The following is a 9,027-nucleotide window of genomic DNA, read 5'->3' on the forward strand; positions in this document are numbered from 1 at the left end:
CAGGCCTAAAAATTGCTGGGTAGACATTCAGGCTCCAGCCCAAGCCCAAATGGCTACATTGCAAACCAGCCCTCAAACCCATGTCAGCTGACCTGGGCCAGCTACAGGTGTTTAATTGGAGTGTAGACATACCCTAATTCCACTGTAAACGTACTGTTAGCAGAATATCTGAAATCAAAGCACCCCAAACCCTTCTCCCCCTCTCCTATCCAGAACATTTATTAGTGTCACAGCTACTGATGGCAGGAAGGAGAAGTGAAAATGCTGCTGCTGTTTCTTTCTTTACTCCCTCCCTCCCTACTTTTTACCCTTCCTTACAATAGCTGCATCTGGAGCCCCTCAGGACTTTTCTAATTCTTCTCCCTTCCTGTAGGCATCACAGCTTGTTAGCTTTGTTGATCGCTTCCCACCCCCACCACCGGCTTTATATCTGACACATTCTAATGTAATCCAAAATAGACTGTGCCCATCGGATATATGTTAAACTAATCAAGTGTTGGACTAGAATGTTACCTCAGCACTTCATGTCTCATTAACAGCATACAGTATTTCAAGATTATGTATCTGAAGTGTTAATGGACTGTAAAGGTGTTTTTCATCCATTTAGTGTGTGTGCCTTTCTCAGTGAACTCTGTTGCTAAGGATATCATCTTCTTTTTCTAGCAAAACTCCTTCTGATACAGAGTCTTCACTTACCCAAGTCTTAGTGATCATAGTCTTATATGTTGCCAGACAGCTAACCTTTCCTGTGGAACGAAGACATCCTCATGCACCTCCGCAGACACATCCAGCAAAACTCAGCACTGAAATGAGGCATACTTGATCCTTCAAAGTACAGATGTCATAACACAATAACTGCTCTGCCAAATTGTTCCAGCTACTCCCTCCACCATCCAACACAGATACACCTACCACTGGAATTTAATTCTGTGGCCCATGACACAAATAAGGGCACATTCTTTTAGAACTTCTGCATGTCTACTGATTATGGCACCTTGCCCTCTTCCCCCACCTTACTGACTCATTCCAAGTGACTATTGCCAGCTGCAGGCAGAAGAGTTAAGGTTGTGTTGCAGGAGTGGCATATGTCTTAACTCTTCATTTCCTTGTTTTCAGAGGTTTAAGTGCAGTCACTCCATATGTTCTGGAAGGACGTGATGTACCAAAGGACAAATTTAACTCTGTGGTAACAAAGTTTTTGGGCTGTTACATACTCACCTTAAAAACAAACTAATATGGTGGTTTATAAATTATATTTTCATATATGTCATCAAACGACAGAAAACATCCCTAGTTGCTGCCATACAGAAACCACAAGTTATTTGGTCAGCAATTGTTGAATTTTATTTTATTGCTTTAGTTTTGCCTCTTAAATTAGTGCCAGATTCACAGCCCTGCAAACTGAAGCCCTCGCTCAAGTGAACAGAATTGGCACAGCCCAGAGTACAGCAGCTCAAACTGACCCCACCGCTCTCGTTCTGTTTACCATGCTCCTGACCTAGAGGGACTGTGTTTAGGAGCAAGAAGAGTCATTTGGTTTCTATGCATATTAGGCCAGAAGCTCAGCTGGTATAAATCAGTGTCGTTCCATTGAAGTCACTACAGCTACGCCGATTTATTGCAGCAGAGCATTTGGCCCTCAGCCGCCGTAGGTTTTTCTGCACAGGATTTTAATAAAGGCACCAATTGTCTTGGCAGCGACGAGAAACTGAGTAGTGCTCAAAGTTAGCTGTAGCAGATAGGGGCTGAGACCAAGCAAATTTTTTTTAGAAGTGGGTGCAGCACTTCTAAAAGTAAAATAATGTTTTACTTTTACTAAAACAAAGGCGCAAAGAACACCAGGACAAAAAAGAATGAATAAGAACGTAAAGACATACAATTTTAAAGAGGCAAAGAGAGTAGTTAATTTAAGAGCTCAATCAGATCTGCATGGCAGTGCCCATTCTTATTGCCCCATATGGTCACCTACTTCTGTACTCCCCAGCACTGAGCTGTACTATAGAAAAATGTGGTTACCCCACTAGAGCTATACTACTGATTTTTACCAAAAAATCCCACCACTGGGCTGCCACTATTTCAGCTGCACTGGTAGTAGCAACACAGGGATCTCCACTGTGGCAAATGTACTGGTGATGTCTGGAAATTTTACCATCATGCCAGTTAAACCTTCAGACAGTAGTAAATACACCAGAACCGTCCAGAGCCATGTCTTCGCTAAGGCCTGGTCTACACAAAGAAGTGGGGTCGAACTAGGGTACGCAAATTCAGCTACGTGAATAGCGTAGCTGAATTCGAAGTACCCTAGTTCGAACTACTCACCCGTCCAGACGCCGCGGGATCGAAGTCCGCGGCTCCAAGGTCGATTCCGCCACCGCCGTTTGCAGTGGTGGAGTTCCGGAGTCGACCGGAGCGCGCGGGGAGTTCGAACTATCGCGTCTAGATTAGACGCGATAGTTTGAACTCCGAGAAGTCGAACTCTCCGCATCGACCCGCGCGGTAAGTGTAGACCTACCCTAAGGCTCCCACCAGTGGAGCTGAACTGATCGCAGCAATTAGGAGAATTTTTTTGCTAAGATGCCCTAATATAGAGAGAGAGGAAAGTCTTCCAGGGTAGGTAAGATCTGAATTTCTGATATTAAAAGGATAACCAGAAAAAGCCCTGCCAAGTCTTCTTTGTTCAACATAAAGAAACAAAAAATGGCCATAAGCAATTTTTTTGTGGGGGTGAGAGGCAGAAGGTGGGTTAGCCTTAATGCTATCTCTTTGGCCATATTCATAACAATCAGGCAAATACAGCAAGAAATATTCACCATTTTTCTCCCAACAGAACTTGACAATTTCCTTGTCTTTCAATGGTGTTTTCATGACCAACATCCAGGTGAGCAAGGTTTGACTTGCAGGACTGCTTCTCTAGCAGCAGTATGTCACAAATACTGCTCTAGTAAGCATCTGAACACACTTTGGGGGTTGGATTGAGGAGAGGGGTCAGAGGCAGGTAAGAAACAGCAGGGAATATTAATAGATTCATACTTTCTAAGGCCAGAAGGTACCATTGCAATCATCTAGTCTGACCTCCTCTATAACCATGGGCCAGAGAATTTTCCCAAAATAATTCCTACAGATTAGCTTTGAGGAAAAAACACCCAATCTTGATTTTAAAATGGTCAGTGATAGAGAATCCACCACAAACCTTGGTAAATTGGTCCAATGGTTAATTTCTCTCACAGTTAAAAATTTATACCTTATCTCCAGTTTGAATTTGTATAGCTTCCACTTCCAGCCAATGGCTTGTGTTATACCTTTCTCTGCTAGATTGAAGAGCCCATTACTACATATCTGATCCCCAATTCTAGACTGTAATTAAGTCACCACTTAACCTTCTCTTTGCTAAACTACATAGATTGAGTTCCTTGAGTCTATCACTAGAAGGCATGTTTTCTAATCCTTTAATCATTTTTGTGGCTCTTCTCTGAACTCTCTCCAATTTATCAAAATCCTTCTCGAACTGTGAGCACCAGAACTGGACACAGCATTCTAGCTGCAGTTGCACCAATGCCAAATGCAGAGGTGAAATAACTACTCTAGTCCTACTCAAGATTCCTCTGTTTATGCATCCCAGGATTGCACTAGCTCTTTTGGCATGGTAGCTCATGTTCAGCTGATTAGCCACCATGACCCCCCAAGTCTTTTTCAGAGTCACAGCTTCCCAGGATACAGTCCCCATCCTGTATGTATGGCCTACGTTCTTTATTCCTAGATCTACGTATTTATATTTAGCCATATTAAAATGCATATTGTTTGTTTGTGCCCAGTTTTTTAAATCGCTCTGAATCAGTGACCTTTCTTCTCCAATCTCCCCATTGTTATGTCATCTGGAAGCTTTAATGCTGATGATTTTATTACTAAGCAAGAAATTGAGTTGGTGTGGGGGAGCGCGAAGGGCAGAGTACAGCACCAGCTGGTCTACAGTTCAGGCCCATGTATACTCTGATCTGGTCATCTAACTGGGTGCTTGACTGCAGTGGGGCATTACAAAGGGGAAATGATTGCCCTGTAAAAGATGCCCTCAAGCATCACATGGGAAGGTGGCATCCAGAAGTGTGTGCTAAGGTATAGCCATATAGGCTCCATCCCAGGGATCAAAGAAGGCCACTGATGCCAATTGACAGCATAGGAAGGACAGTAGTCAGAACGGGGAGGGAGAACCTCAGCAATCTGCAGAAGACGTGCAAGCAGCTGCAGTGCCAGCATCAGCCATGGAAGGAGGCAGTAGTTGCAAGCAATAGTGGAGGAGGAGGATCTGAAAGCCTCCTTTGGCACTGTCGTCAGCTGATGGGTGGCACTTAATCTGTGCAGTTGGAAGACACATCAACTATTGTAGCATAGGGGAAGTGGGACCCTTAGCAAGCTGCTCCCCAAAGCCCATGGCCAGAGCCCTGGCACTGAAGCAGTTAATTAACTGAGAGAGCGACAATGTTAGGAATGCAAACACAATTATTTCATGTCACTGTGACACAAAAAAAAGTGAATGTAAATTCTGCTCACCCACTAATAGCTATAGTTGGTATCCTTCTCTCTCTCTCTCTTTCTCTCTCTCTCTCTCTCTCTCTTCATTAAGGGAAGGACCCTGGCTATTTTTAAATCTTGGATCCACACACAAAGCCAAACAGTATATTTTTTCTGTGCAAAAGAGAATAGGAAAAACTGTAAAATTCTCTAAAAATTGCCCAGGCCTGTTTATCTCCGCTAGCTCTCCCCTACAAGGCTCAACCTTCCCTCTAGTAATTTAGCTATGAACTTAGGTGGCCTATGTGTGCCAGCAAATTTTCTCTATCCCTCTGGCATGTCTAGTTAATATGTGGTATGCTATCTAATTACAGTTAGCTGTAGTTGTACTTTTCATATGCACTTTCATGGACTTTGTCTGGCATGCTGAATAGTTACATCAGTATCTGGAACTGCAGAGCCCTCCCCCGCATAGTTTATTTATTGATAAAGGCATGTCATACTGCATGGTCATATGGGGCACAGTTAAGGGTGTATGGGATGCCTTAAATTTTGGCTTTTGCAAGATGTTTGAGCATGCTACTTGAATGCCACTGCTTATGATATAATAAAGCTCTTGTATCCGCCAAAATTTTACATGCTGGGTGTCTGCCTCAGGGGAATTGCTCTGTACAATTTCAGCCAAAACAGTTCGGCCATCTTGAAGACCGAGACTAAGGAAAAATACATTGTTTTACCTATGTTAAAAAATTCTAGTTAGCTTTTCTTTGAATAGCTCGAGTGTCCCTATAGTTTGAAGCAAGCGCTTGAAATTTGGTGGGGGGGGGGCATTTGTCTCAGGGCTGTGCCTTTTGCTATCGCCCCCAAAATCTTCCCACATCTGACCATGTTAAAAAATAAATGCAGTTCACCCGTGATCAGTACAGCCTTCTTCAATTTTAGCATTTAAAAATCTCCAAAGAGCCCATTTTCCACTGAGCATGCTCAAGCCTCTCACAGCGCCTAGTGCTGACCAGACTGCATGTGCCATTCCCCCACCAAGCAATTGCGGATGCTCCTGTCCCGCCTAGCTCTTATGTTTAACCAGACTGCGCATGTGCCATTCCCATAGAGTGACTGAGCATGCTCAAGCCTCTCACAGCTCCTAGTGCTGACCAGACTGGGTATGTCTCATACCCACAGAGTGACAAAGCATGTATGCTCCAGCCTAGGGCTATACAGGCAGAGCTGGACTTCCCCTGTAAAGTACTATGAGCTGGTCCAGTCTGGCGAGGGACTGGTCACTGGAACTGAGAGCAGGGAGCCTGTCTTCCCTGTGCTCTCACTAACCCATCTACTGTCACCCAGGCAGCCTGGAGGAAGAAACCACTTGATTCAAATGTAGAGGGGATAAAAGCTGGACCAGGAGGGAGAGAAAGGAGCAGATTGGGGCAAGAAGTCTGGTTCTAGAGACATTGGGACTGGCAGGAAGACTGGAGGGAAGGAGAAGGGAAGTGAGGCTGGGTCTGGGAGCTGGTAGGAGGGAAGAGAGGGTGGAACTCTTTGGGCAGGGAACCTGGGAGCTGGGTGTGAGGGGAGGCTAGAACTGGGTGGGCAAGGAGACTGGGGCTGGGAGCCAGTGAAGGAAATGGGGAGGAAATGGAGAACACGGAAATCAGACAAGTAGTTGGGGGAGGGCAGGAGACAGGGACTGGCTGGCTGGACAAGGAGATTGGAACTAGGAACCAGTGTGGGAAGAGCAGAGGGGTTGGGGAAGGGAGGCAGATGTGACAAGGAACTGTGGTGCAGGGGGTGACTGGCTGGGTAAAGAAACTGGGACACAGAGCCATGGAGAAGGGAGGCTTGGGCAAGGAATGAGGGAGGGAGCAGAGGGAGACTAAGATTTGATGAAAATCCTGATGGGGCGATTAGGACTCAGGGTCACTGGTTGGGAGGGTAGAGACAGATTGGAAAAGGACCTGGGAGAGGGCATTGGAACTGGCTGGGCAAGGGGACTTGGACTGAGTGTGGAGCTGGGAAGAGACTAGGAGCGTGTGTGTGTGTGGTGGGGGGAGGTAGATATTAGGTTTTGGACAATGAGCCTGTAAAGAGAGACTAGGCCTGGCTGGGCAAGGAAACGGGGAGTGTGATCAGAAGCCTGAGGAGTGGAGACTGGAAGTAGGTAGACAAAGAGAATCGGTCTGGGACAAGGAACAGTGGGGAGGGGAAGAGGCAGGAATGGAACAAGGGTAAGGGGTCAAGCTTGGCGTGAACAGGCAGAAGGTCTGTAGCGCACACGTCTCTCCAGAGCCTGGAATGGAACCAGTGGCGGCTCCAGGCACCAGCGCTCCAAGTGTGTGCCTGGGGCAGCAAGCCGCAGGGGACGCCCTGCTGGTCCCTGCAAGGGTGGCAGTCAGCCTGCCTTCGGCGGCTTGCCTGAGGGAGGTCCGCCGGTCCCACAGTTTTGGCGGCAGGTACGCCGAAGCCGCGGGACCGGCAGACCTCCTGCAGGCAAGCTGCTGAAGGCTGCCTGACTGCTGTGCTTGGGGAGGCAAAAAAGCTAGAGCCACCCCTGAATGGAACCCAAGAGTCCTGGGTCTCACCATTCCTCTGCTGTCAGCAAATAGCTGTGAAACCCAAACTGTTCCACTCCCTCTACCACTGGCAGCCATGAGTGATGACAACCTCCTATTGCTATTAGTTACCTGATTAGCTCAAAGGGCAGAGCTCTGTGTGGTAAATCTAAGGATGAGCTGGGTGAGAAGCTGGATATGAGTCGACAGTGTGCCCTTGCTGCCAAGAAGGCTAACGGCATTTTGGGCTGTATAAGTAGGGGCATTGCAGCAGATTGACAGATGTGATCATTCCCCTCCATTCGACACTGGTGAGGCCTCATTTGGAGTACTGTGTCCAGTTTTGGGTCCCATACTATAAAAAAGGATGTGGAAAAATTGGAAAGAGTCCAGCGGAGGGCAACATAAATGATTAGGGGGCTGGAGCACATGACTTATGAGGCGAGGCTGAAGGAACTGGGATTGTTTAGTCTGCAGAAGAGAAGAATGAGGGGGGATTTGATAGCTGCTTTCAACTACCTGAAAGAGGGTCCCAAAGAGGATGGATCTAGACTGTTCTCAGTGGTACCAGATGACAGAACAAGAAGTAATGGTCTCAAGTTGCAGCGGGGGAGGTTTAGGTTGGATATTAGGAAAAACTTTTTCACTAGGAGGGTGTTGAAGTGCTGGAATGGGTTACCTAGGGAGGTGGTGGAATCTCCTTCCTTAGAGGTTTTTAAGGTCAGGCTTGACAAAGCCCTGGCTGGGATGATTTAGTTGGTGTGGTCCTGCTCTGAGCAGGGAGTTGGACTAGATGACCTCCTGAGGTCCCTTCCAACTCTGATAGTCTATGATTCTATGATCTGATGAGCCATGTGGATGCCAACATGATAGAATCACTGGGTTTGTTTCAGAGTGCTTTTTAAAAGCATTGGAAATTTACACTCCCCCCCCCCAAACTATATTTAAAGAACTATTAAGGTTGCAAAGTCAAGCACTCAGAAGTTAGGAAATCCCAGAACTGAGGTTGCCTGTGAAACCTTACTTCAGAGCTGTTGTGTGCATGCATTGAGCTACAGTTTTTAATTACATGATCACATGCTGGTTTTTTCCCCCCACAGACCCCTTGCCTCATTCAGGGCAAAGGATGGTTCTGCACGCAGGGTAAATCAAGTTGTGTCTATGGGATCCTTACCTCCTTTTATTACAGAAGGTGAAAGGCAGCAGTAGTGAATGAGGCAGGGGATTGCCTCATGGTGAACGCAAATGACTGCTGCCCGGGAGAACTGAGTTTCTATCCCTCTGCTGCCACTCCCCCCCCACCCCCCGACATTTCCTAAGGTAATACAATTATTTTAAGAGAGGGAGAGTGTCAAATATATGTAGGGACAGAGAACCTTTGATTGGTGTGGGACTGTTCCAAACCCCATTGAAGTCACTAGGAGTCTGTCCATGAACTTCAGAGCATGCCCCTTGTGATAGTGTCAGTGACTTTCTAGTTATTTTCACGTACACTTGAGTTTCAGTGGGAACAGTTCATGAGCAAAGAGTCGGAGGTTATGGTTTTGGCAGAACTAACCCCATTCTCTGGGAGCAGCAACTGTGCCAGATACTTATCCCTTTAATTAGTGGACCAGAAGGTTAACTGGTATTTAAGAGATTGCGTCTGCTCTTGATGACCGTTCTCGCCCAGTACTGTAGCTGTATAACCCTTGGGATTAACATGTCCAGGGAAGGGAAGAGAGAGTAGTTAAGAGCTGTGCTTAACTATCCTGATTACTTATGTACCCTCGGGAGGCTACAGATATTTGCTAATTTTTGACTTAGTCCTCATCGCTCTATCTCACCGTTTTAACCATATAAACAGTTCGATTATTTGGATTGAAAAGGTGAGGCTCTTTCTCTGGTTTATGTATCTATCCCCATCTCTCCAATGAAAACCAACATAAACTTGATAGACTATACTTCGGTCAAGTTACCCATTTATTTA

Source organism: Mauremys mutica, chromosome 4 (genome assembly GCF_020497125.1).
Source record: "Mauremys mutica isolate MM-2020 ecotype Southern chromosome 4, ASM2049712v1, whole genome shotgun sequence".
NCBI lineage: Eukaryota > Metazoa > Chordata > Testudines > Geoemydidae > Mauremys > Mauremys mutica.